The 27,660-nt window shown below is 39.7% G+C and overlaps 1 long non-coding RNA gene across 1 annotated transcript in view; it reads left to right on the top strand.

Annotated features, from left to right (window-relative positions):
- LOC134312177 (uncharacterized) overlaps positions 1-24,683 on the top strand; it is a 121,428-nt gene extending 96,745 nt beyond the window's left edge. Inside the window, exon 3 of the long non-coding RNA XR_010011510.1 lies at positions 24,466-24,683. This is a non-coding gene — a long non-coding RNA (uncharacterized LOC134312177). The remainder of the gene's footprint in view (positions 1-24,465) is intronic.
- Positions 24,684-27,660: the final 2,977 nt, after the last annotated feature.

Below are 27,660 nucleotides of genomic sequence, written 5' to 3'. Positions count from 1 at the left end.
CTCACACCTTTCTAGCTAACCAAGATAATCATCCTCAGACCCGCTCCTTTCCACTCTCAGTTTCACAACTTTGTACACTTCGTATTATTCGTAAACTGCCCCAAGAAACAGAAGCATCATTAAATAAAACCAGATCAACAGTTAACCGTGTCCCGTCTCATCTGACATTCATAATCACATCTAATTGATCTGATAAACTGTAGACCCTTGTGCAAATGTGAATGAAGTATTAAATCAGACAGCTTCACCTGAGAATCCCCTGAGACTGTCATGTTAAACTCACAGATCCAGTGTGTGACATGCCAAAGTGCAACATAGTGTATCGAAGGACTAACTGAACGAACAATGCCTGCAGCATTTGTACTCACAACCACACTGCAACCACACTGGATGTTTACGTGCGAAATAGAACTGCTATTGTGAAACGATATAATAGCTCAGTCCCAGTAAACCAGCCTAACTGGGGCAGTTGTATAGATTGGTTGTTAACCCTTGAGGGTTGCTAACAAGTTAGGAAATTGTATTCCAAAACCATGGACAAAACACAGACGGTCAAAGTCATGCTGTTACAGGGAGTATTTTATTTTAAAGCATTGATACTTTTAGCCTTAAAGTATTTTGGATCACATTTGGTTCGTATTTGCACCCAATTAAAGGAACTGAAACTTCAAAAAGAGTTGATTCCCTGATTCAGAGAAATTGACTCACCTTGGTAATTTTGGTAATATTTACCCCCAAAACATTTTCATGTCACTTTGTAAATGACGCACCAACCCCTAGCAGTAAAACTGATACGTTATCTTGCTCAGCAGCACCAGAACTAGAGTTTGATCTTACTTCACCTGAAGGGTTACATAAAAAAAATAATTCAGATATTTGAATAACTGTCTCAGCAACCACATTTCTTTTCTCGGTAAGCAATTTTTGTAGTATTCTTGAAAATCCAATAAAGTATGCATTAACCCCTGCTGCTTTCTTAACAAGATTTAAGAAGATATTGATTGTACTTACCAGGGTCATTATGCAGAACTAATTAACCCATTAGCAGACTGATAAGAGCACAGCCGCTGCTAAATTTCTCGGTCAAATATTAGAGGCAAATACTTACATTGGGATTTTCACACTTTGGCTTAATTAAGCATCAGGCTAGAAACAACCTGCAAACAAGAATGAGCTTTAGTAAAATTGCTAAATAGATCATGATTAAATTTGGTGGTACATTAGGGAATATACATGGTCAAAGGAATGTAGCTTCCCCAACTATCCTACAGCACTAAGCAAAGATTTATCAGGTTTTCATAGTTATAATAAAGCAAACTTTGTCTTGTACTATGACAAAATGACAAAATTAGGAGCATTACATGCCATTATAATAGACAAACACAATAATAACATTAATAAACATTAGAACCACCCACCTAATATGCTGTCAGAACTTCTAACCTGGTGAGACATCACCTAATCTGGACTCCACAAGATGTCTGGAGGGGTCCTGTGTTGTCTGGTATCAGTATATTACCAGTAGGTCCTTCAATGTACACATACTCAGCCATCCACATGATCTTAAAGAAAACAGGATTTGTTGGCGTGGTCAACTTTCCTACATTGCTCTGATGTCCTGTACTAATGCCTGTATACCAATTGTAAGTGCTTTTGATGGTGGACAGGAGTTACCATGGGTGACTGGCTGGGGACTAGGCAGGCTCGTACATGGAACAGTTTGATGCACTCTGTGTGGGCATATTCACCTTATCACCAGGATTACAATGATCTGTGATTTGAGACACAGTGGCTCCTTGTTGGTCTGTACCAGACGCCATAGCCTTTACGTCCTTTGGCATCAAGGAGTATTGGCCACCCAGCAGCTTGTCAATGGTTCATTCTTTGTTCCTCGTAGGACCAGTGTTGTGGGTACTTGCTTGCTTTTGTTTTAGAGAAACTTCAACCAAGTGATCTGTCTATAGTGAGTTGGCCCTTATCAAAGGCTCTCAGGTCTTGATGCTGCCCAACTTCAATCAGGCAAACATATACAAACAATTGTTATAAAATAGTCATTACCATGGACATTCTTGGTTTTGTTTTGGCTAATCAGTGTATATGAAATATTTACAGTACCGTATGAATAACTGCTGTTCATTTCAGGTCAAGCCAGAAAACATTCATAGATTTCATATCTGCCCATTACATCATCCAACTTTTTAGATAAACCGCTGCTCTGGCTGTCGGCTGTATATTTTAAAATACCATTTTGAATTCAGTGTTCAATCACAATGATTGTAAGCTGTCCATGACCTGTCATGTTCTAGAGAATTCTGCAGATCTGTTTTCATCTCCTTTATTATTGAACTTGTATGATATCCACTAGCAACACTATCGGTCATTATTTTGTGCAAAAATAGTTTGTGGAGTAAGTTAAAGAAACTATAAGGACTAAAGTATTAAAACACCCCTTCTAATTTTTGGTTACTTGTGTTTCAGCCACAACTGATAACATGTATATTCAATCAATTACATAATATAAATGATATGCTTCCAGTTTTGCAGCAACGATTTAGGAAAAGCCCGTTCCTATTCCAGCATGAGAAGCTCTATAGACAATAAGAAATAAACTCCAGTGGCTTGCATAGAGCCCTGACCTCAGCCCGAGTGAACAGCTTTGTATTAAACTGGAGCCTTAGTTGGGGCTTTCTTGACCAACATCAGTTCCCAGCCATACAAATGCTCTTTTGACTGAATAGGCATACTTCAAAATGTTGTGAGAAGCCTTCTCAGAAAACAAATAGGTCACTCTATTTTAATGCCATTTGTTTTTTAAATGGATCATTGTCAGGTGTCCAAATACTTGTGTAGCTTGTCATTTAAAGCCAGCACATAATAATAATCTATGGTAATAATCAATAATAAGAAGAAAATGCATTTTAAACTAAATTAAATTGTCCATAATTAAAAGTGACACTTTTAATTGTACTACATCTGTAGTAAGTCTTACTTGTTTTTTGTTGTGAGAAGTTTTGAATTTTATTGCTTTTCTATTCAGTCTGAGAAAATCCTTGGCAGACAGCGCCCATCAGCAACTCTAATTTTAATGTTAGATGAGATGTGTTCCCTGACTTAAATGAGTCAGGATGTTGTGATGTTAAGCTTGTTTTAGGTTTCTTGCTGCCTTCCTTATCTACAACAGCCTCATGCAAATGTTCCTACTCTTCACTGCTAATGCGCTGTATTTAAACAAACATCTGTAACAGTTCTGACTTTCGGTTAGTGCAGGTACTGAAGCTTTGATGTGCATTTTTGCAGTAAACAGGTGGAGCAGGTTTCAGCACTGACTGCCAACAGGCTTTTTTAAAGATACTAATAAGGCTGAGTGTCTCAGAATAGGCTAACAATAATCTCATGCTCATCTCTTCACATCAGTCTCACTTTAGCCTGACTGACAGGCTGGTCAGTGGTCTTTTTGTGGTGTTTTTTGTACTGACATACTGACACCTAGTTGTTGCTGTGTCCTAAACCACATAATATGTATTACCTAGTGTATTAATATAATAATAACATTAGTTAACCTATTATGTGTTATGGGACACAGCCTGAGACTGTTTGATGCAAGGCCGTAGCCATGAATTGAACACCGGTGGGGACCAAATCAAAGCTGAATATCTGAATATCTGGACATATCCTCCCAATATATATTGGGATTATTGGGATTACTGCTTTGATTTAATGGTTGAAAATATCCTGTTGCATTAGTGAAGACATTAGCTTGACAAATAAAATGATTTCAAATATTTATTATCTAAAAGTATGAAATATAATAAAAAGGGACACTAGTTTTTTCCAGAGTGAGTATACAGATTAGTGACAAATTAAAAGAAAAACAGCAACATCATGGTGTTTTAGTAAGATGGACTGATTTGTGAGCCCAGCCCAGGATTAAAACCCCCAAAACTCAGGCAATTCTACATTGCAATATGTATATTTTTGTCACAGCCACACTGTTGTAAAAGCTGTTTGTCATCGCCTTGCCGAAACATCCCTAAAAGTGATGGAAGCATATGTTCCTCCGTATGTATTTCTCAGCATTAATGATACCTTTGCAGATGTTCAGGTTGCCATTGGCATTACCTTCTGTACCAGCTGTTTACATTTACATACTGTGGCAGTATATTGTCTAAGCAATTGAGGTCCAAGGGTCATGCTCGAGGGCCCAACAGTGACAACCTGGCAGTGGTGGGGCTTGAACCAGTGACCTTTTGATTACTAGTCCAGTACCTTAACCGCTAGGCTACAACTGTCTCTTTTTAGAATTGTTTGGAATTGGCTTGTTTATGAATTATTTTGAACAATCTGTTATACATATTACTGGACACAGCAGTGAGTAATGTAAGCCTTTTTTCAGATATCCCCCCAAAACATTCACCTCATACATTTCACAGGGATGCTAATGACCTGAGCTTTGTAGCGAGTATCTGATGGAATCTGTCTCCTAACCCCCACCCCCAATCCCAAAGTAACACTTTCACCCCCTGAAACCAAGAAGACTGCCTTTGTTGTGTTGTGTTTTCCAGCTAAACACCCCCACATTCTCTCCATCTTGTGTACATTTAAAATGTTGGAGGCATGAATGAGTTTGACAGTTGGTACTGGTGAGACTCTGCCAAGACTGGTGTGTTGGTGATGTATTCTTCTATAGGACTCATTTTGAAATGTTCACTGTGTAACCCCACTTCCTTTGTGTTTGGTTCTTTCTGATTTAAGACGTGTCTTGGGTGATCTGATCCCAAGTGGTCAGTGCTCAATACTGGGTGAAACGTGTCTCATCCCTGTTGCTAACTACGTTATTATGCTTGCCTTTAGTATGTTAGTTAAATAGTAGCATGTTGGCTAGATATTGAGTAATACGTCATCGGATGACACTGCTAAAATATTAATAATCAATATTAATCCTGGAGAGCACAGCTAAGGAAATGTATGTATGAATGATTCTTTTCGGCTGCTCCCGTAAGGAGTTGCCATAGTGGATCATTCATCTTTATATTTGATTTGACACAGTGTTTATGACGGATGCCCTTCCAGATGCAACCTTGCTATTTACCCGGACTTGGGACTGGCACTAAGGGTGCCCCCCCCATTCCCATTGGCTAGGTTCATGAAATGCCATACACCATCTGTATTTGTAAGCCCAGCCTTTAAATCTAACCCCCGGACCTTAGGTACTGTTTCCAGCAGCGTGGCTTCTACCATTACGCCAGTTGTTTAAAGGTCTTTTAGCTTGGTACTTGGTCAGTCCATAAATGGACAGCAGCTGAAGTCTTTTATTAAGCAAGAATGGGCAACAAATTCTTTGTGCAAACTGCACCAATTAATGTCCTCAGTTCCCGAACAATGAAACAGTGTAATTTATATAAAAAATGATGGAACACATGGTACACATACCTCTGTTCCAGCTTTGAGTGTGCTACCGGCATCAAATTCAAATTTTTTAAAGTAAAACATCTTAGTGTGCTTTTGTCAATACATAATGGTCCAAGGGAATAAAAACTAAATAAATCAATAGATTCTTGGTTTTATTGGATGATACAATGATTTGTTCCACTGTTCCACTAGCTTCTGGTACTTGGTCTTTGTAGACTCATCAGAATATGTAATTACATTTGAGTCTAAAATATAGAACAGTACATTTTACATTTACATTTTTAGCATTTAGCAGATGCTTTTATCCAAAGCGACTTACATGATGAGCTGAACACGATGAGCAATTGAGGGTTAAGGGCCTTGCTCAGGGACCCAACAGTGGCAACTTGGTGGTGGCGGGGCTTGAACCATCAACCTTCTGTTTACTAATCCAGTAACTTAACCACTGAGCTATCACTGCCCTAAAACAAAACTGAACAGTAAAAGAAAACAAAACGTTTTAATTACCTCCTACAGTCAAATGTCTGGCAAACCTAAAACGAATGTTCACACTAAGTGTTAACAGGGTCCAACAGGAAAGGTGTTACTCTGAGCTGTTCCTGTGTAAGGCATCAGTGCAGAGAGAGAACTCCATGGAACTCCCTGGAAACACTACAATACTGGACTGAACTGATAGGTGGTGCACACATATCTACACAAGTCTCAGGAAACTGACCGTGCAGGGTATCGTCCTGTCTGTTGCCCTTACTGATGAAAAAAGGTGTCAAAGGAAGGATAAGAGAAAGTGTAAAAGAGCAGGAAAGAAATAATAAAAAACTGGCTCATGTCCGAGGTTGGGGACTGAAGGTGTGCCCAATCACATGGCAAAGCCACATCTTATCAGTGCCATTGTTAAATAGTGAAAGTTGTTTTAAGCAATTCACGTTACATAAAATACACAGAGCTGGAATGCATGAGTTTGAATATTTAATGTAACTGTTGCGTAATTCTTTACTTTGTGGCTACATCTGTTTAAAGCTTTTGGAATGATAAGCCTATAATTTCTACCCTCCACCCTCAGGCTTTTTAAAAAATGAGGACTGTAGCACCTGTCTAAGGATTAAATGCTAATATGGTTGAGTGCAAAGGTATGTTTAACAAGTAAAAAACTAATTGCATTTCTGATCACTGTTTATTATTTAAACATAAGATTTTTTTTTTTATATCTAAGTTATTTAACATCAATACTTGTTTTGTAAGAAAAAGTTACTATTCAACATTTTACATCTCTGTGGGGTAATTTTCGCAGAGTTATTAAAAATAAGACTCAATGCTAGAATTTTATTTAAACCGAGAAATGCTCATTTCATGCATTGACACAGTATTTAATGAATTCAAGTTAAGGCATTTACTAGGAAATACACCGATCAACCATAACATTAAAACCACCTCCTCGTTTCTACACTCACTGTCCATTTTATCAGCTCCACTTACCATACAGAAGCACTTTGTAGTTATACAATTACTGACTGTAGTCCATCTATTTCTCTACATACTTTTTTAGCCTGCTTTTACCCTGTTCTTCAATGGTCAGGACCACCACAGAGCAGGTATTATTTAGGTGGTGGATCATTCTCAGCACTGCAGTCACACTGACATGGTGGTGGTGTGTTTGTGTGTGTTGTGCTAGTGTGAGTGGATAAGACACAGCAGAGCTGATGGAGTTTTTAAACACCTCACTGTCACTGCTGGACTGAGAATAGTCCACCAACCAAAAACATCCAGCCAACAGGTCTAGGATGAAGGTCTAGAAGATGACCAACTCAAACAGCAGCAATGGATGAGCGATTGTCTCTGACTTTACATCTACAAGGTGGACCAAGTAGGTAGGGGTGTCTAATAGAGTGGACAGTGAGTGGACACAGTATTTAAAAACTCCAGCAGCGCTGCTGTGTCTGATCCACTCATACCAGCACAACACACACTAACACACCACCACCATGTCATTGTCACTGCAGTGCTGAGAATGATCCACCACCCAAATAATACTTACTCTGTAGTGGTCCTGGGAGAGTACTGACCATTGAAGAACAGGCTGAAAGGGGGCTAACAAAGCATGCAGAGAAACAGATGGATTACAGTCAGTAATTGTAGAACTACAAAGTGCTTTTATATGGTAAGTGGAGCTGATAAAATGGGCAGTAGGTGTAGAAACAAGGAGATGGTTTAATGTTATGCCTGATTGGTGTATATATCCTTAAAGAATTTGTATGAATATTCTTATTTTTAACCTTTTTCCTTTGCCCCTAATTCTTCTTCACAGTTTTTTAAAATTTGACAGATTTATTAGTCATAATAGCCAAGTATAATAATTCTGATTTTGCTGTTTAACCATAATTCTTTAGTTATGATTTTTCCTTTTTCATTTTTAAGCAAGTCTGTTGAATTTACTTTATGTTGCGGATTATTGTGTTGTAACAGTATGCACAACATATTCAAATTTTAAGCTTTTTTTTAGATGCTTTTGATCGACAAATGGCAAAATATATGTAAATTTTCACTGTCTATTTAAAAAACCCCAGGGTGCAAAATTATTACTGAGCTGTATCTAAGTGTATTTTCTATGATACTTATATACAACAACAAACCTTTTCATACATTACTTTAGCACGCTGGATTGCAGCCAATCTTTTGTTTAATTAATGATAAAGCAATAATGATAATTATACTAACAGCAAATATTGGCCGTGTTTAGTGTCTCGCACGCTAGTAAGTTGATTAGCGCCATGTACGTTTTAAGGAAAGCTAAACAGAAGATAAGTGAGGGATTAAATAAATCAAATCTTTAAGTCAACAGGTCATTATTGGGGATAATGAATGAGCCGTTTAAGAGAGACGGACCCCAGAGAGGACGCAGACACAACAATACATGAGCAGAGAAAAACAAGACAAAACAAACTCTCACCTCAGTATCTCAGACAAAACATACATGTACAACATTTGACAGACACTTTTATTTAAAGAGACAGGAACATTTTCAATCCAGCTGTAATATCTATGATTCTGCCCTGATTCCTGTGATATCTGTCCGGTAAGAAACAACCTATTGTACCAGACCCCTTTTACCCTGCATGTGGTGAGCCCACGTGTCCTTTTCCCCCCTTTTAAACTGAAACTCTGTGAAAGATAAAGGTTTTACTTCATCACTGTCCATAATATATAGATGCATTACCCTCCCCCATACTCACTTTAGCTGAGGCACAGTCAACCTGGAAAGATCATATAAGTGTTCTGTACCCTAAATGGCCTAAACTAGACATTATAGGGTCTATTCAAAAACCTGGTGAGCTGCCTTGCTGTCTTACTGCCTACATAGGCAGCTGACTAAGTAGAGAGGATTCTAATAAGTCATCGACTTATAAGTCAGGTTATTCGAATGCACTACTTAGACAGTGATTCCATCAGTTTTCGCTTACTAAGCATTCAAACCAATGGGATAAGGTGGCACAACGCACTAGCATGTCAACTAACATCTCCCTAAACTAAAATTGCGTCGCAGTGAATGCTGGGATTGCCTCCACCGCTAAGGCAGCACCGGATGCTCCCTCGTTACTCTGTCAAAATACTGTTCAGATTTAAGGTGCCTTAGTAGGCAGCATTTTAAAGCATCTAAGAATTCGAACAGCCTCCTTCTCGGGAGGATGACATAAAATGCTGTCTATGTAGAGAGCTCACTAGGTTTTCGAACACACCCATTGTCTATGTGCAAAATTACTTTTCATTTCTAATTCAAGAGTTTTTGATTTAAAACTTTTATAATTCCTCTAGCATTGTGTACAATAGGATACACACTATATAATGGTAATGATTGTGTTACAAAGCCTCAGTGTTTACCTTTTAAATAGTGTACATCAATTCTTAATAAAATACAAAATAATGTTCTTAAGAACCACAAATGGCTCTTCTATGACTCAATAGAACGTTTCTAGAATCTTGTTTCTAAAGTGTGTCCTTTAACTTAAGAACTAAAGAAATGCATAAATCCATGTTCTGATCTGCCCTAAAATGCATTTGACACTAATTGCTACATGACTAGTGTTTGTAATTAATATTTCTCAGTCCCATTACTTGCTCTGACCATAAAAAAGTTTTTTATATTTATATTCCACTTTGTTTTGGTAATTTGGTAAAATTCTGGTACGTGTTTATCAACGGCAACTTCCCTAATGCTTAAAGAAGAGTTTTCTATGGTTCAAGCTCTTGATTGCCCGGTTTTAGTATGGTTTCTGGCCAGCACCTACAGAGTGACCCGACTGCCTGGAAGGATTTTTAGGTGACACGTACCACCGCTCATTCTCAGAAAAAAAAGAAATAGCCATGTTATCTCCAGCTCCACTCTTGTGTTTCGGTTAAAGACGAGTCACTATCTGAGTCCACCTCAGGCCAGTCTGGGCTGCGAAGAGCCGATTACTGCTGATTAAGCTCGCACAGGAGAGCAGCTGAGACCGTTTCACCAAACTCGTAAAGCTGGCGCAGATGATCTGCTGTATGATGCAGCACAAATTGGATCGAGTTTCTCTGGAAGTACAGTGTATCACAAAAGTGAGTACACCCCTCACATTTCTGCAGATATTTAAGTATATCTTTTCATGGGACAACACTGACAAAATGACACTTTGACACAATGAAAAGTAGTCTGTGTGCAGCTTATATAACAGTGTAAATTTATTCTTCCCTCAAAATAACTCAATGTACAGCCATTAATGTCTAAACCACCGGCAACAAAAGTGAGTACACCCCTAAGAGACTACACCCCTAAATGTCCAAATTGAGCACTGCTTGTCATTTTCCCTCCAAAATGTCATGTGACTCGTTAGTGTTACTAGGTCTCAGGTGTGCATAGGGAGCAGGTGTGTTCAATTTAGTAGTACAGCTCTCACACTCTCTCATACTGGTCACTGAAAGTTCCAACATGGCACCTCATGGCAAAGAACTCTCTGAGGATCTTAAAAGAGGAATTGTTGCGCTACATGAAGATGGCCAAGGCTACAAGAAGATTGCCAACACCCTGAAACTGAGCTGCAGCACAGTGGCCAAGATCATCCAGTGTTTTAAAAGAGCAGGGTCCACTCAGAACAGACCTCGCGTTGGTCGTCCAAAGAAGCTGAGTGCACATGCTCAGCGTCACATCCAACTGCTGTCTTTGAAAGATAGGCGCAGGAGTGCTGTCAGCATTGCTGCAGAGATTGAAAAGGTGGGGGGTCAGCCTGTCAGTGCTCAGACCATACGCCGCACACTACATCAAATTGGTCTGCATGGCTGTCACCCCAGAAGGAAGCCTTTTCTGAAGTCTCTACACAAGAAAGCCCACAAACAGTTTGCTGAAGACATGTCAACAAAGGACATGGATTACTGGAACCATGTCCTATGGTCTGATGAGACCAAGATTAATTTGTTTGGTTCAGATGGTCTCAAGCATGTGTGGCGGCAATCAGGTGAGGAGTACAAAGATAGTGTGTCATGCCTACAGTCAAGCATGGTGGTGGGAATGCCATGGTCTGAGGCTGCATGAGTGCAGCAGGTGTTGGGGAGTTACATTTCACTGAGGGACACATGAACTCCAATATGTACTGTGAAATACTGAAGCAGAGCATGATCCCCTCCCTCCGGAAACTGGGTCGAAGGGCAGTGTTCCAGCATGATAATGACCCCAAACACACCTCTAAGACGACCACTGCTTTATTGAAGAGGCTGAGGGTAAAGGTGATGGACTGGCCAAGCATGTCTCCAGACCTAAACCCAATAGAACATCTTTGGGGCATCCTCAAGCGGAAGGTGGAGGATCGCAAAGTCTCGAATATCCGCCAGCTCCGTGATGTCGTCATGGAGGAGTGGAAAAGCATTCCAGTGGCAACCTGTGAAGCTCTGGTAAACTCCATGCCCAGGAGAGTTAAGGCAGTTCTGGGAAATAATGGTGGCCACACAAAATATTGACACTTTAGGAACTTTCACTAAGGGTGTACTCACTTTTGTTGCCGGTGGTTTAGACATTAATGGCTGTATATTGAGTTATTTTGAGGGAAGAATAAATTTACACTGTTATATAAGCTGCACACAGACTACTTTTCATTGTGTCAAAGTGTCATTTTGTCAGTGTTGTCCCATGAAAAGATATACTTAAATATCTGCAGAAATGTGAGGGGTGTACTCACTTTTGTGATACACTGTATATCTAAACTCCAGCTTGACTCGTGAAGTCCTTTGATCAAAACCGATGTCATTTTACCTTCATTGTTAGTGTGCAAGCTAAAAACTGGATTCACTTAGTATTGTGAACGTGCTACACATCTTTGTGAAGCTGGACAAAGAACTCGGGGGATGAAAAGGCAGGAAGGACTTTAATGACAAAGGAAATGACAGTGTATTGTGCTGTCATCAAGCAAGAATACAGTAACATGTACAGGTTAGATCAGGGTTCACTACCACAATTGACAATTTCTGTTTATTTTCATGCCAAAAGAAGAAAAGCACACAGTGCCAACGGGTATGTGGTTATTTTTAAGTGTTTATACTAGTTTATGTTCAACATAAACTATTCTTAATTCAAGTTAAAGAATATCAAAACACATTCTGCCTAAACCAGTTATTTAAATGAATGGTTTTTATAAGTATTGCTGTCCAGGCTTCTCAAACCATGTTGCTCTTTCCAACATGTTTCACAGTTGGGATCAGAATTTTAATTTGTAGTATTTATTTGGCAACATTTCCATAATAGTCAAGACAAGTCAAATTTATTTATAAAGTGCTTTTTACAATGAATATTGTCTCAAAGCAACTTTACAGAATCCAGGACCAACAGACCAAAAACCCCTATTGAGCAAGTCGAGGGTGACAGTGGCAAGGTAAAACTCCCTTAAAATTACAGGAAGAAACCTTGAGAGGAACCAGACCCATCCTTTTTGGGTGGATAATACCCTTCTTAAATCCACCATCACAACATTTACATAATAACGTCATATGCAGTTGATCAGGTATTATAACAATTCTTTTTAGCATTTAGCAGACACTTTTTATCCAAACGGACTTACAGTACTGTGACAGTATATTGTCTAAGCAATTGAGGGTTAAGGGCCTTGCTTTAAGGCCCAACAGTGGCATCCTGGCAGTGGTGGGGCTTGAACCAGTGACCTTTTGAATACTAGTCCAGTACCTAAACCACTAGGCTACAGCTGCCCTGTACTATGCTAAGAGTACCAGTGATTTTCAGTGACCACTCTCGTTTATTGATTGATTCATTCATTGTCTGTTTTACTACTGTTTTATCCTGGTCAGCGTTGAAGTGGGTCTGATTCATTGGGTGAAGGGTAGGCAAACACACTGGACATCACAGGTCACACACACATTGTAGTGTGAATGAATTTAACCCTTCAACTTCTCATTTTGTTTAGATTCTCCTCACTTTGGTCCAAAACCGTCTTCCTATAGCACTACATGACAGCATGGCCATGTTTGATTTCAGTTTTTTGAATGTCCTGTCCTATCACCCATTTGCATCTCATCTTCAGTTCATATACAGATGATACAGTAGCACTGCTGTATTCGACTGATGCCTTAATGTTGTAACTAAATTTATGTTTTTTTTAAAGGATGATATACGTATTAGAACTTTGTTCTTTAAGTCAATGAAACTGTGTTTTTCAAAATGTGCTGTGTTTACTCAAGTTAACGTAAGCCCTCGAGATGTTTAATTGTGTAATTTTTTTAAAATACCAACTTAGTAATATATTTAGAAATGGCGGAAATTATAATGAGAATAAGAGACCCATGGTTCATACTTTTGTCTTTGATCCTTCTACCATGACAAAGTCTACACTAACATTTCCTATTTCTTAATTCATTAGGGCACAGGAGGCACCACCATGTCTCAAAAGTGTCACTAAATAGATGTGACAGTCCCAGGACCCCTTAAACAAACACAACTGTAGTGACAGTATGCCAGTTCCCATCGTAGACCACACAGTACGCCTAGACGCCGCACACTGCCGCCATCTTCCACCTCTGAATGGCGCCTCTGATAAAGATCGGCCTCTGCCACATGAAGAGAAAAAGAAACAACCAATTATACTATTAGTGAAGGAAAGTGGTGGGGGTCAGGGGTGTTGTCCTTTACTTCTGTTTTTCCAGTGTTTTTTTTGTTTGTTAACTGTGGACAACAGTTCGGAAGTATGTCATTTATTATTTGGACTGAGTTTGCATCCATACCTTATGGATTCATTCTATGTACTGAAATAAAATATTTAAAAGCATTAAACCATTGAACTAAGGCTATATTCACAAGAACATTTTTGGCATCTGGCATTAATTTGAATGAAACCAATTCGCTGAGTGATTATGAACATCAATGTATGTCAATGGCTGTGCATAACAAGTGTGCTTCATGTCAGTTTACTTGGTTTGAAGCTTTGATAAAAATGCACCTTGGGTTGAGTGGCGCAGTGGTCTAACGTGCTAGCACACCACTGCAGAGTGTTCAAATCTTAGCACAGCCAACGTCCATGTTTGAGTAAAGGAAAGTTGGGGTTTCAATAGAGTTTTTCCCATTAACGCTATGATATGCAATCTTTAGGACTTGTCCGGATGCCTGCACAATGGTATGGTGGTGGTGGGGTTCACATGGAGCTTAGCGTGTCTGTTTATATGCAATACGGCTCTGTGTAGGAACCCAACACTGGCAGGTGATATAAAGTCGTCGCATATTGGACACATGTTGGAGAGGATGTGTGGTGTTCTGGCTCTCGTTGATCAGATCAAGGGTGGTGTACATGGCAGTGGATTCACAATCGGGAATTGGAAATGACCCTGTGATAGACTGGCGACTTGTCCGCGGTGCTTTCTGCCTGACACCCAATGAATGTGACCCACCGCGACACTGACCAAAGACAAAACGATGGTAAAACAGACAATGAATGAATGAATGAATAAATAAATGAATGAATTGGAAATGACTAGACTGGGAGATGAAGGGGAAACATCTCTTAAAATAGATGAAGGAAAGTTGGACAATGTTTCTTCCCATTGCCTCTATGATATGCAATCTTTCGGACTCGTCTGGATGCCTGCACAATGGTATGGTGGTGGTGGTAGGGTTCACATGGAGCATAGCGTGACTCTTTATATGAAATACGACCCTGTGTAGGAACCCAACACTGGCAAGTGATATGAAGTCGTCGCATATTGGACACATGTTGGAGAGGACGTGTGGTGTTCTGGCTCTCCTTGATCAGATGGGTTCACAATCAGAAACTGGAAATGACCTTTTGATAAAGTGGCGACCTGTCTGGGGACCCTGACCAAAAACAAAGTGGTGGTAAAACAGACAATAAATGAATGAATGAATGAATTGGAAAAGACCAGATTGGGAGATAAAGGGAGAAACATCTTGAAAAAATGGATCTTGAGGTAATTTTGTTTTATTTAATTAGAGATAAATGAAGAATATGAAAAAGAAGCAAACTGAGTATTAGCTTTTATCTAAAACTGCCTAATCTAGTACTGAAAATGGTTTTCTTTTTACAACACCAATATAAGACTAAAATAATGTAATGGGGTTTTTTTTGTTCTGGTTTTAATTATTTAAACAGTAAAGCAGTTGTCAGTTCTTATATCCAGTAGCTTACAATCTATAAAAGTCCTAAGCCACATTATTTAGTACTAAATACACGAGAATTAAGTACAACAGAATCAATCATGAACTTAAAATTGGGCTTTCACTTATTCTTTTTAAATATGTAAGTTGATGGGTGGTAGTAAATTGCACCTAACCGTGAGTGCTTCTCCTGAACTGACTTTTTTTCATTCCTCCAGTATTGTCGACTCATCCTCTCTTGAATGCCTACCTGATCTCACCTTATCACCAATTTCCATGTGCTCAGACAAACCTTATCAAAGCAGCAGCCATTCGTATGACGTTAATGGTGAGCTGCTGCCGTCTTCTCTGTCAGTGTGAGTCTGGTGAATGAAACAAGTTAAAAAGAAATATATGGGGTTAAGGAACTGAGTAGCAAATAGCACCAGGTATAGATGAGACACAATTGCTTGGAAAGCAATTTATAAATCATTGCAATTTGCTTCTACTTTTATTTGAACTACTGTATATGCAAATTCCTTTAACATTATTGTTAATTTTTCTTTACTTTGAATAAGCTGTTATACAAAGTTCTGTTATGTTAATAAACCTGCCTTGTATTGATAATAATACTTCCAAATGTAACCATCATCATCAGCAACTTCATGTCCAGACTGTAGCTGAGCTATGAGTTGGTTTTATTCATATTCTCCCTAAGGTTCTAATTGTTCTTTTTCTTTTACATAGAAAATCCTTATTGCCACCCAATGTACTCTGGGCTGGCATTCACAAGAATTAGTAATGGGTGTTACATAAACGTTTTTTTGTGTTCTTTCTTTAATTGTTGGGTGAAAAAACACATACAGCAAATTAAATATTTTAAATATTAATTTATTGGCGAACAAAAAGGTTAAACGTGTAACAGTGAACTCCTGCCAAGGTCAATAGATAAACCCAAACCAGAATGTAAAATTTTTTAAAAAGGGGCAAGCAGTAGCCTAGTGGTTAAGGTACTGGACTAGTAATCAGAAGGTCGCTGGTTCAAGCCTCACAGCTGCCAGGTTGCTGCTGTTGGGCCCTTGAGCAAGGCCCTTAACCCTCAATTGCTCAGACTGTATACTGTAACTGTAATGTAAGTTGCATTGGATAAAAGCGTCTGCTAAATGCCAAAAATATAAATGTAAAATTTGCTGTGACACTTGGGGTGGGAGGGGTCAACTTTATATACTAGCTAACTAACCCCCCCCCCCTTTTTTTTGGGAGTTATATTGGGAATAATTAATTAAGAGGGTCAGACTTCACCAATCCCCATGACTCAAAGGGTCATCTTACAATAAAATCTGTCTTATTGTTCAGTAGTAATTTACAAACCACAAAAACAGGTCTTCCATGGATTGCAAGATGCTGAAACATGGGTAACTGTTCACGGTCAAGCAAGTTTACCTTACCATGGACTCTGAAGCTGTTGCACAAGAAAGAAGGCCCCTGCTTCAAAACCATAACCTTAATCTAACCATGACCTTAATTCTATTTGCATTGCAGCATTTAAACCTGAAACTATCAAGCTTGTTTAACTGTTGACAGCACCTATTTCATGACAGACCTGTTTTTTGGTGGATTTTGTAATACACCTGACCATCCAGACAAGTTTAAGAAATTGCTGGAACATATAATGTCATTTAAGTAGTTAGCTAGTTTGCCTGCATTTATGGGGTGGGAGGAGGACATTGGACTGTTTCCAGCCTTCATACTTATGCATAATATATGGATATTTTAATTAGTGTAAGGATATACAGTGTATCACAAAAGTGAGTACACCCCTCACATTTCTGCAGATATTTAAGTATATCTTTTCATGGGACAACACTGACAAAATGACACTTTGACACAATGAAAAGTAGTCTGTGTGCAGCTTATATAACAGTGTAAATTTATTCTTCCCTCAAAATAACTCAATATACAGCCATTAATGTCTAAACCACCGGCAACAAAAGTGAGTACACCCCTTAGTGAAAGTTCCTGAAGTGTCAATATTTTGTGTGGCCACCATTATTTCCCAGAACTGCCTTAACTCTCCTGAGCATGGAGTTTACCAGAGCTTCACAGGTTGCCACTGGAATGCTTTTCCACTCCTCCATGACGACATCACAGAGCTGGCGGATATTCGAGACTTTGCGCTCCTCCACCTTCCGCTTGAGGATGCCCCAAAGATGTTCTATTGGGTTTAGGTCTGGAGACATGCTTGGCCAGTCCATCACCTTTACCCTCAGCCTCTTCAATAAAGCAGTGGTCGTCTTAGAGGTGTGTTTGGGGTCATTATCATGCTGGAACACTGCCCTGCGACCCAGTTTCCGGAGGGAGGGGATCATGCTCTACTTCAGTATTTCACAGTACATATTGGAGTTCATGTGTCCCTCAATGAAATGTAACTCCCCAACACCTGCTGCACTCATGCAGCCCCAGACCATGGCATTCCCACCACCATGCTTGACTGTAGGCATGACACACTTATCTTTGTACTCCTCACCTGATTGCCGCCACACATGCTTGAGACCATCTGAACCAAACAAATTAATCTTGGTCTCATCGGACCATAGGACATGGTTCCAGTAATCCATGTCCTTTGTTGACATGTCTTCAGCAAACTGTTTGCGGGCTTTCTTGTGTAGAGACTTCAGAAGAGGCTTCCTTCTGGGGTGACAGCCATGCAGACCAATTTGATGTAGTGTGCGGCGTATGGTCTGAGCACTGACAGGCTGACCCCCCACCTTTTCAATCTCTGCAGCAATGCTGACAGCACTCCTGCGCCTATCTTTCAAAGACAGCAGTTGGGTGTGACGCTGAGCACGTGCACTCAGCTTCTTTGGACGACCAACGCGAGGTCTGTTCTGAGTGGACCCTGCTCTTTTAAAACGCTGGATGATCTTGGCCACTGTGCTGCAGCTCAGTTTCAGGGTGTTGGCAATCTTCTTGTAGCCTTGGCCATCTTCATGTAGCGCAACAATTCGTCTTTTAAGATCCTCAGAGAGTTCTTTGCCATGAGGTGCCATGTTGGAACTTTCAGTGACCAGTATGAGAGAGTGTGAGAGCTATACTACTAAATTGAACACACCTGTTCCCTATGCACACCTGAGACCTAGTAACACTAACAAATCCCATGACATTTTGGAGGGAAAATGACAAGCAGTGCTCAATTTGGACATTTAGGGGTGTAGTCTCTTAGGGGTGTACTCACTTTTGTTGCCGATGGTTTAGACATTAATGGCTGTATATTGAGTTATTTTGAGGGAAGAATAAATTTACACTGTTATATAAGCTGCACACAGACTACTTTTTATTGTGTCAAAGTGTCATTTTGTCAGTGTTGTCCCATAAAAAGATATACTTAAATAACTGCAGAAATGTGAGGGGTGTACTCACTTTTGTGATACACTGTAGATATGATCCCAGGTCATTTAATTCTTGGAATAGGACGTCCAACAAGGTAATGACTGAATATACTTAAATATTTGGCCGAGTACCAATTATTTGCTAAATCTTTCACCCAGTGGGATCCCAAACCCAGATTGCGTGCAAACTTCATCAGATTACGCCAACGTTCTATTAGTCTTTGCAAGTGACAACATTTGGACTGATATTACATCCACAATCTAGTGTTACTGCATTCTCACTCTTATAAAGATTCATCCCAGTTCTCAGCTCCCAGCTTAGCTCTTAGAGACTCTTCTCATCCCTGGAGGAGCTGGGTCCATTTTACCAGCGTGATCACCTCTGCCGGTATAAGCCTGTATTTCTGAGGGGCTCCCTGGTGTCTAAAACCATATAATGCATGACAAAAGCAGATAAAAAGATGCGAAAGCACAGACGCGGAAACTGTAACGCAAGTCTTTTCTTTTCACAGGCACCGTTTTGTAAGTAGCGTCAGAACGGTAAACAGATCCACCAAAAAGGTAGACCAAAGTTTGAATGGGGAGGGGGTTTAGGGCAGTAGCGGTAGCAAATGGCTTCAAGGCATGAGCAGTGATAACTAGGTAAAGGTGATTCATCTTACTGTGAGAAAATCTCAAGGCAAACATCACACAAGCAGCCATTCTAAGTCACCGTATACAGCATGCTGCGTTCCATATGTCCCTGTGGTCATGAGAGGGAGTCTGGTCTGCTCTCTGGAGAGCACAGATTTACCATACAGGTTATTTTTGACAGCCAGGACAATGATATTTACCACAGACTTCCTCTCTGTCAAAAGTTTCAATGCTGATCAAGCTATTGTCTTCACAGTGGCCCCAACCAAAGGACCAAAACTTAAAACCACATACACTGATTACACATACATCTGTGCTGAATATACAAACGACTTATTTTATACATCTCTTAGAAATACATGTGGATGAACCACCCTACTCAATAATAAATACAACATATGGTCATTTTCTAAGGTTCTGAGAAAATGCACACTTAATTAAACTGATCATTTTATTAGGTACACCTGTATTTATACTTGGTACATTCATTAATTTTTTAAGCTACACCTATACAGATGAACATTTTGGGTATTGAGTTATTGACTGTAGCCCATCTGTTTCTCTGTACACTTCTCTGTCACCATTTTGTACTCTGTTTATCAATGGAATGGGACCACCATAAACCCCTAAAAAAGGAATAGAATAGAATGCCTTTATGGGTCATATATAGATATAGAAAAGTGTACAGTACAATAAAATCGTTTTTTTCACATATCCCAGCTTGTCTGGTGTGCAGAGTCAGTCATTGTACAGTCCCCCTGGAGGCAAGAGAGTTAAGGGCCTTGCTCAAGGACCCAAGAGTGGCTGCATTGCAGACCTGGGATTCGAACTCTCAACCATTCAATTGATAGCCCAAAGCTCTACCTACTAGGCTACCCCTGTAAATGCGTTGGCTACCACTTACATATAAACTGACCGTATATTACCTGTGTGATGGACCATGCCCAGTACTGCAGTGTCACTAAGATGGTAATGACATGGTAGTGTGTGTTCTGGTATTAGTTCAGCCTAAGCTATGGAAATGATATAAGCTAAATAATTTAATTTTCAACTTAGCTGACCCCACATAAAGTCCTGACTCCACAGTTGTTGTACTGACTGTACAATGCTTCAAATAAAACCTGATGGCATAGATAACTGGTTGTTCACCTAGAACAGTAGAAACAGTACCAATGTGCTACAGCCCTTAATTCATTGTTAGTGATTATGATTAACTGTACGTAGCTGGTGACCTCCCTGTGCCCATTTAAATAGGGGAAGTTTGACTGCACACTAAAAGCAAATGAAACATACAATCAGAACTCAAAATCTCACTTTATCCTTAGAGATCATTTATTCAGATGGTTGGATTTTATCCAAAAACTATGAAAAACAGAATGCATAACATTTACATCTCTTCCAAGTATATGTAAACTTTTGACTTTAATTGTATGAGGAATCAGTTACAAATTCTGCAGGGTAAAAATATAGCTTAGCGATTCCAAGTTTTATTAAGATCTAAATAAAATACAAATACAAAAACATTTCTATTTTTGTTGTAGATCACTTTTAAGATCTTGAAATGATGTCTTGCAATTTTGGGACATTTTCCATTTATTTTTAATTAATTAAAATTTATTTCTTATCTGATTAAAAAGATTAAAAATTCATAAGAGAAGTGTGAGAATTTTTATTTTATATTATTTATTTATTTATATTACTTTTTCCGAGCCGTGAATGCCTTTTCATCCGTACAGGTTTGAATATACTGGATCTGCAGCAGGTGTGTAACAAGGTTTATATCCATTAGCATAAAGTCTGTGAATGCTTGAGACTCACGTGACCCACCTGTTCAGTACACTACACTCAGTGCCTACAGGGAAAATTTAACAAACATCTATCAACTTTGACCTCGTAACAATAACTGACCGAAAAAAAGAAAAGGAAGTAATTTGTCTTGTTCTGGTATCACCTTCCTGTGATCAGGCACCCCGGCTCCCAAACCTGTCTTCTCACCTGACACTTTCTCAGATAAAACACTGGAGGAGCTCTAGTATTCTATTTTCGGACATATTGTGTTCACTGTAACCGTAGCTTCTACGGATTCCTTTGCTCTCTTTATTCTTTCTCTCCTGCTTCTTCCTGTGTACCGGTGTCATCGACTTTCAGGCAGGGATCTTCAGGGAAGATCAGACTGTTTTCAGGGGCAGCAGAAACTTGGAAGTTCAGGAAGTCGGGACTCTGAAGTCTGTGGGGTCAGAGGACTATTTGAGTCATTCCTGATTCTTTTGAGTTTCTTTGAGATCTATTATCAGATTTTTGATTCCTAAAATAGGCATGTGTTTACAATGGGGCATGACACCACATCAATTATAGACAATGACATCTCAGACAAATTCATCTTGCCTGAGGAACGACTAAACAGGAAAAAGCTATTTAAAGGGATTTCAAAAGTTGGACATAAACAAGGTCGGGTGGTAATCGAATACGAGTATGCTAGATGGTCAAAACTCTAAGAAGCTATCATATGTAGCCTAGTGGATAGAGCTTTGAGCTATTATTGTGAGTTTGAATCCAGGCTTTGCCATGCAGCCACTGTTGGGCCCTTGAGCAAGACCCTTAACCCTGTCCTCTCCAGGGGCGCCGTACAGTGGCTGACCCTGCGCTCTGACCCCAGCTTCCAAACAAGCGAAAAAAGCATTTTATTGTACGTGCTCTATTCTACATGTCTTTTACTCAACACTGGCTTCTGTCTTTCCTCTCTGCCACAATAGCCTGATTTATGAAGTGCTGGAGAGATGGTTGTCTGTCCAACAGGTTCTTCCTTCTCTCCACACATCTTTGGAGCTCTTCTTGAATGATCGTTGAATTCCCTCGTACGTCCCTGACCAAGACTTTCCTTTCTCCAATGCCCAGTTTTGCTGGACGCCAACTATAGGAGAGTTCAAGGTTGTCCCAAGCTTGTTTGATTTTAAAATTATTGAGGCCACAGTAGCTTTTTTTAATTTTTTAAATTTATTTTATGTGTTTTACTCCCAATTTAGTGTAGTCAATTTGTCTTCCGCTGATGGGGATTCCCGATTTTTTGCAGTCGAGGTGGGTATATTGCTGCTCACGCCTCCTCCGACCCGTGCGCAGCCCTTAACGGAACCCTTTACCACCCATGCACTCTGCACAGGCGCCTCTATTTGCCAATCAGGGTCCTTACACAGCGTTTGAAGACCCCGTCCACATATTCCGGTCATCCCTCCCTGCAGGCACTGCCAATTATGCCTGCTAGATGGCGCCCAGCCGACCAGTGGCAACGCCGAGTTTTGAAGCGAGGAGTTCAGAATCTCGGCACTGGTGTGTTAGTGGAATATTCCGCTGCGCCACCTGGGCGCCTGGCCACAGTGGCTTTAAATATTCTTTTAAATCATTGATTAGATTTGGACATCTACGGACAGTTTCTTTACCCTCACGGCTTGGTTTTTGTTCTGACAATGTGGACTCCAATCTATGTACAATCACTCTCCTTTCTACACACGTATTAAAGACAATTAAATCAAATGGAAGGCGCCAGACCACAATTTGGTGAGCCACAGCAAAGAGTCTGAACACTTTTGTGAATCATTTCGGGCGATTAATTGGACAACAATGGGTATAAATGATAAAATAAATATAAATAAATATATCCATTCTTAAGCAAATTCAATAAAATGCACTAAGTTGAGGGATCTGAATACATTCTGAATTCACTGTATTGGTACACATTTGACATTTTTGAATGAAATATTTTACTAAATACATTTTAAAAGGTGTATTAAGCATTTGTACATCAATGATTCCTGTTTATTTATTGTTTTTTGCCCCATTTTGCACATTACAACAGTTTATGAAACCAACAGGATGTTATACTTGTTCCTTTCGGTTCGTATTAACGTTCAAGTGTTCTCTGTAACCGACCCACTTCACGGAGTAATTGAGCAATTTCAGGACACAGAACTCTGAAGAGGGACGAGTACAAAAACACGACTCTACGTCCCATTGAAACGTCCGGGCTCAAGTGCAGCTCGGTCCTCAAGCTAACACGCGAACTAGAAAACATATTTCACAATTAGCCTCTCGAATGAGGTGCAAACGCATGGGATATAATTTACTCCATTTAGTTTCATATCAACAAGCCATCTGCAAAAATAGAGAAGCACAATTATCTGCAGTGGTCAGCAGATACTTCTCATCTAATGAAATAATAAAGAGTGTCTTTTCATTCTGATGCTATTATGATGGTTTTTACTTTGGTGAGCCTGATCCACACATCGAAATTATAGTCGTGCCACTATAGTGCAACCGTACAAGGACAATCATCAATTGATGACTGAAAATAAATGTAAAATTATGACATAAGTGGTACAAGTGATGAATATTTTAGAAATCTGTAGTTTAAATATGGTTTGTGTACATGTGCATGTGTAGCCAATATCTCATCCAGCCGGCTCTTTTTTTAGGCTTTTGGAAACAGGAAGCAGCCTTTGGCCTCCAATGGAATCATGGAAAAATAGGAACACCTTTCCCACCAGTGCTACATCGAGTTTAGGTCTGCACCTGGCTTATGTCAACACACACAAATTCACATTCCCTAAGTTTATTTGCACAGTCATAATGTAAATGTGTGTTCTTTTTTCTTTAGTTAACAACTCCACACGTTGAAAGCATAATGGAGAGAAAAACACAGCATTTCAAAAGACAAACTGTGTTTTTTGTTGGATCTATGAACTGTAACCATTTTTCCAGTACCATAGGGCTGTAATTTCAACACATTTTAAATGTTTTACCTGGAATATGTCAAATCAGGAGTGCCACAAGGATATGTACTTGGTTCATTGTGATTTTCTTTAAACATGCAGTCGTGAATAATATCAGCAATGGATATCATTAGTGACAGTTGCAGCCTAGAGGGCAGAGCTGTGGGTTACCAACTAGAAGGTGGTAGGTTCAAATCCCAGCATTGTACTGTACATGTGTAGATGTATGTATGACAAATAAATGTGTTCCATCTGCCCTAGATTATCATTGTGGTGCAGTTGGTAACTTGATGGTTAAGGTACTGGATTTGTAATCAGAAGGTTGCCATTGTTGTTCTCCTAAGCACGGCCCTTAATCCTAACTGCTCAAGCAACCTAACATTTCCAACCCAAAATCAGTGAATCCTGGATTAAAATTTGGGTTAAAGGGTAAACTGACTGCTTTAAATTGTGTGTTGCCCAGCGTGTTGGACTGGCTTTTAATTGAGGGTGTGTTTCACGTTCACATTCAAAGTTGTAGCTTGTGTGGGTTTCAGACTAGGCTGGGAACTAATGCAGTATTTATTATACATCATACAAGCTTTTTAATTAAAATTCAGATGATGCTCTAACTTCTTACGTACTAACCCTTTCAGTCCACCTATTTAAATAATTTCATTTATTACAGGTTTCCAATGAACGAAGGACAGGAAGAATGAGAACATGTCTGTGCAAGCTTTGGCGTGGCCATCATCCACTTGGCCTCCTGTGGAGCTGCACTGACCCTGCCCGATTATAATGCCTGGTCAGAAGAATCTGCACGTTCTCACAGTCTCCTAAATCACTGGCATGTCATTCCACCACCAAAACCAAAAGTGCCATCTTAATAAATAGTTGACTAAACTATGACAGTGTATGTATAAATTGTATATAAATATTTCATTCAGCCTATTCCCATCCTGTACTGTACTGTACTGTATTTACTGTACTTACCTACCTACCTACCTACCTACCCTGTATGGCTAAAAGTATGTGGACATTCCTTATAATCATTAATTATAGGTAGGTGCTCCAGAGTAAAGTGGAAGCATCTACAAGCAGCAACAGCTCAGCTTCAAAGCATTAGACCATGTAAACTGTCAGAATGTGTCCGCCAAGTGTGTAGCGCATAACAATCAACTAACCTCTGGTTTTTTTTTTTTTTACATTTTAACAATATATGCATTCAATTTCAAGGCAATAGTTAATAGTTAATTTCCTGTTTCAGAATATGCAATTTCTGATACAAACGGGGCCAACTCTAAATAAATGCCAATGATTTTTGGTAATGCACATGTCCCAAATGACCCTCTATAAACGTTTGACCTTACATGTATGTGCAACTGATATGTCTGTGTATATACTGTATATTGACTTTCTTTTTTTGTTTTCGGCTGCTCTTGTACTTAAGGGGTAGCCACAGCAGACTTGGCACAGCTTTGATGCTGGATGCCTTTTTCTGATGCATCCCTCCTATTTTTATCCAGGCTTGGGACCGGCACTGGGAGCGCACTGACAAGTGGACTTCCTGATGGCTAGGCTGCCGTGGACTGTGGTAGCTCAGTTACTGGACTAGTAACCAGAAAGTTGCAGGTTCAAGCCCTACCATCGCCAAGTCGCCACTTTTGGGCCCCTGAGCAAGGCCCTTTACCCTCAATTGCTCAAACTGTATACTGTCATAGTACTCTAAGTCGCTTTGGATAAAAGCGTCTGCTAAATGCCACAAATGTAAATGTAAAATGTAAATTGTCTAGATGCCCAACCGGCCAATAGCAGTGAGCTAGTGTATTTTACCACTGTACCACCCAAGCGCCCTGTCATGTCTAACCCAGTTTATTACTGATGTGCCATGTTGGCTCTTCATTATCTACTATCAGTGATCACTCTTACTCCTGGATTCCACTGTCGCTTCACAGCAAGAAGGTCCTTGATTTGATTCACAGGTAGATCGGTCTGAGTCCTTTCTGTGTGGAGTTTGCATGTTCTTCCCATGTCTGCATGGGTTTCCTTCCACAGTCCAAAGATGTGCAAGTGAGATGAATTGGAGATACAAAGTTGGCAGTGACTGTGTTTGATATTAAAAACTTGAACTTTAATTACCTGTCCTGTCATGAATGTAACCAAAGTGGGTAAAACATCACGTTAAAATCCTAATTAAAATAAATAAATACTATTGGATTTTGATTGGATTTGTGATAATGAAATTAAATAAAATTCCATTTACAACCAAAAAACGTTTTATTTGTTTGTTTCTCATAATTAAAAGTCAATTTGGTCAAAATATTCACTTCGGCTAGATTCCTTACGGGGCCCCACCAACACACACAGCATGATAATTATCCACCGTAACATAATCCAGCATAACTAAACCCTAGGTGTGGAACATTCTACTCTGGTAGTAGACGTAGGAATGAAGGGCAGCTAAATTAGAGGCCTGGCTTTTTGGTGTGGCCTGCACTCACCTGTCTCAGGGGCCGGCAGGTGAGGGCAGAGAGTCGTATTCGCCCCCCTGTGGAGCTGCCATAGGCTCTAAGGTGGTGCTGGGAATAGAGCTGCATGCTGGGTCAATGAAGAGACCTCCACCCCTCTCGGCAGGATCCCCGTCACTCGGTGCTGACCCCCTGCAGACCTCAGACCTGCCGGGACGCAGCACGGAGCACACGCAAGGTGAGAGAGAGGGAACGATGGGGATCGGGCTTTCTGTCTGATGAGAGACTGCGGGGGCAATAGACAGGTGCTGTTACTGTTTACAGACTGCATTTATTAGCCATCATGAATCTTAAATTTGTTGTTTCTATTGTGTTTGGTTAATGTAAATTGTTTTATTTACTGTGATTTACCTATAGTTGTTAGTGGACTGGCAGTTACTGGAATTACTGGTTCTGTTAAAGATGCTAACTGGAGATTATTCAGTGCTTCAAAAAGTACCTGATGTTTTCTGTTAACCATTTGAGTCATTTGAGTTTAAATATTTTGTTCATCTTTAGTTTAATGCTTTTATGTAGCCTTTTAAATTAAACCAAACTAAGGACAGCTTCAGGTACTCAGATACACTGTATGGCCAAAAGTATGTGGACACCTGATTATGTGCTTGTTTGACATTCTATTCCAAAACCATGAACATTTATATGACGTTGGCTCCCCTTCTGTGGCTATTTTAGCCTTTTTACAAGATTTTGGACTGACAGTGGACGAAAAGTCTTATGTCTTATGTCCCAAGTGGGTCAGTAGAGTTAAGGGCAGTGCTGGTTTTTCAGACCCTGGTTTGTGCACTTTTCTCTTTCACAGACATGCTGGAATAGAAAAAAAAACTTCCCCTAACTACTAGCACAAGGTTGGAAGCATTTGATATATTTTATATAGTTGATGTTATACACCTGTATGCAATGGGTGTGGCTAAAACACTTAAACTTAATGATTAGAAGGGGTGTCCACATACTTTTGGCCATAATGTGTCATCATCAATTTTAACAATGATAAATTATGGACTCATTCATTGTTTTACATGATATACACCATGTGACCAAAAGTACTTGGACACATGACCTTGAACTTGTTGGACAAATGATAATTAAAGAGAGTAACGTCTATGTGATCTTTACAGCTATAACAACAGCCACTCTTTGTAAGCAAGACTTTGTAGTATGGCTGTAGGAATTTGTGTCCATTCAGTCACCTGACCAGGAATTTGTTGGATATCTCATTCCAAAAGCACATGACATTAAATTAGACCAACCTTTTTAGCTATAACAACAGCCACTCTTCTGAGAAGGCTTCTCAGAAGACTTTGTAGTATGTCTGTGGGAATTTGTGCCCATTCAGGCAAAAGAGGATTTGTATTTAT

The sequence above is a fragment of the Trichomycterus rosablanca genome, chromosome 4, assembly GCF_030014385.1.
Source record: "Trichomycterus rosablanca isolate fTriRos1 chromosome 4, fTriRos1.hap1, whole genome shotgun sequence".
In the NCBI taxonomy this organism is placed as follows: Eukaryota; Metazoa; Chordata; class Actinopteri; order Siluriformes; family Trichomycteridae; genus Trichomycterus; species Trichomycterus rosablanca.
Note: the sequence above shows the minus strand (reverse complement) of the source record. Positions and strands in the feature narration are given on the sequence as shown.